The sequence below is a fragment of the Esox lucius genome, chromosome 17, assembly GCF_011004845.1.
Source record: "Esox lucius isolate fEsoLuc1 chromosome 17, fEsoLuc1.pri, whole genome shotgun sequence".
In the NCBI taxonomy this organism is placed as follows: domain Eukaryota; kingdom Metazoa; phylum Chordata; class Actinopteri; order Esociformes; family Esocidae; genus Esox; species Esox lucius.
In genome coordinates, this window is record NC_047585.1 from 32,355,966 (window position 1) to 32,358,572 (window position 2,607).

The window sequence follows — 2,607 nt, forward strand, 5'->3', positions numbered from 1 at the left end:
AGACTGACTGATAGTAGCAAGTGCTTAGATATTTTCATATATTTTGTGCTGGCCCCCTGTGGGAATCGAACCCACAACCCTGGCACTAAAGTGTGATTTTTTACCAACATACCTTATGACACAGTCAAGGTCAGGAGCAGTACTGGGTAAATATACAAGTCTTCCCACATATTTCTACAGAATGTAACTAAGCACATGTTCACATGTCTTAGCATCAGGAATGAAGAAACTTTCCTGGTCAACACTCAAAACATCCAAGAACAACAGAGCCAACACTGTGACTGGACAATGCATTAACTGTAGGCCATGCACATACCCAACAAAAATATAAACACAACAAATCTCTTAGACAAACTAACATAAACACAATCTCAGTGGAATGCTTTAAAATAATTTATTAGGAATTTTTAAATTGAAATTTCCAGAGGAGAAAAAAAAGAAATACAATATTATAAAGCAAATGGAGAACAGTCCAAATGAAAGTTGTTACAGTGATTGTCAAGACCTTGGAATTAAACCTTTAACATCCAAGGCCTTGCCCCTTTCCTGACCCTGAAGAAAGCATCAACACAAGTAAAAAAAAATCACCAGCGTCTTAAAAATCACTGAATAATTTTTATACATTGGGAACGAAGAAGGTCAAGAGAAAAATATAGTTAATTTTTTTGTTCTGAAAATAAGTCTTAATGGAATTATCATTAGCCTACTCCTATTGCCATTAAGAGCATCATTATTTCTAAGATAAAAAATAACATATTGCTTTTTGTAAGTTAAAAAGTTACAGTGTTGGTGTCCAGCAGTAGTTTTGTGAAGTGCCCCAGTCAGTAGGAGAAGGGCAGCACTAACCAGACTCTTGTTCATTTAGTGGAAGACATTTTGGAACATATACAAAATTAATGTGAATTTGACTGTAATATTCTGGGAAGAAAATGAACATTTCCAGTATTTTTTCTCCTACCTTCCAGCTACTGGCCTGTGTATACCTCTTTTCTGTACTGACTGGGACAGAGGCCCTATTCCATTTTGGATAACCTGATCCCTAGGTCTAAAAGAACAAATAGAGTACAGGATTTAAGACCAAAATGGAACCACGCAAACATTTCAGTACAAAAATGGCAGTCCAAAAATGCATCTCAACTATCGAATGTAGCTAGTGTTCACCTCACTATTGCACACACACATACACTCAGACATAAACACACGCTCACACATAATGATACACGCACCTTCAAAAGTCAGCAGAGGACAAATACAACCATCATGTAAGAGTATTTTAAGAGTCAATTGCTTCGTTAATATGTCCTTCATTTGTTTCTACGGTCCATATGACCGTACACAGATCAGCAAGAAACTAGAAACAGAACGTAACAAAGGAAAAACAGCACAAAAATATATACGATTCTCCCCGGCAAAAGCTATATTAAATGTAGGCTCAGCTAAATGACATAGCTCCAGACAATAAACAGGTCCTCAATATCTAAGAGTGTTGAAGCACAATGTTCAACTACTCTGCTGTCTTGGTCTGGTGGCTGTCGTGTTGGAACAACTCAAACAAACCTGTGTAAACGTCTGCATGTTCTACGTGTGACTGTATGAGCAAAGTCTTGCGTCTTGTCTAAATATCAGTGAGGATTCCAGTGGCAAAGTCATTTTGCTGAGTCTACCTTTAAAACCAACCCAATCCCCTTTAACTCAGACAATGAACCCTCACCAGTGCCAGTTAAAACCCCCAGACGCTCACTTTCCAGTGATCTGTTCCAACCCAGGTTCCTTTGAGGGATACATGGGTCAAAGTTTGTTTAGTGTGAGATATGAAAAACTGAACACACATGCCGTTCTTCTTTTATCCAGACGGGGCTAATTTCGGTTTGTTTAGTACCTTCGTCCCACAGACAGGGTACCCCAGAAACAGACATTGCTTGGGAAAACATGGAAATGTGTTTTTAAACAATCTTTGCGAGTGGTATGTCTCTCTCTGGGCAACCCCCTCTGTGAGGAGATAAAATAATTGTGGTGTCTTGATAAAAAAAAAGAATGGTGGTGAATGTATCAGTTCCTGGACTGTCTCTGACATGGCTGTAATGTTCAGATAAATATAATTACTACAACGGGTATACCTGTTCAAGTCATTTTATTTCTATGTTAACGTCACTTGGTAAGACTGTGCTTTTAAGAGTTTCAATTCAATAGAAACCAGTTACTGGCACAAAATGTTCTTGCACTGTATGATGAAATGCAGATTTGGAATTCACACAGAATCGTTAATCACTGTTTACAGTAAGACACGGAATGAAAGTCAACTGCCTGCAAATTCAAGCTTGGTCTCCTGTGGTTACTTTTGACTCATCTCAGAAACCAATTTCTAATATACAGGGTCTTATCATCCGTCTTATTTACAAACATGATCCATTCTTCAACCCTGCTTATGCATGTCGTTGGTCTAAACACAAAACAAATGCAGAGAGGATAGCCACTAGAAAATTGAAAATCACCTCCCACAGTGTAGTAGTTAAACAGACTTCCAGTTAAAATGGCACCTGAATGGTTACCAGTAACACCGCCTGCCAGTCAAAGTTCAACAAGTTTCACCCACCCACCCACCCACCC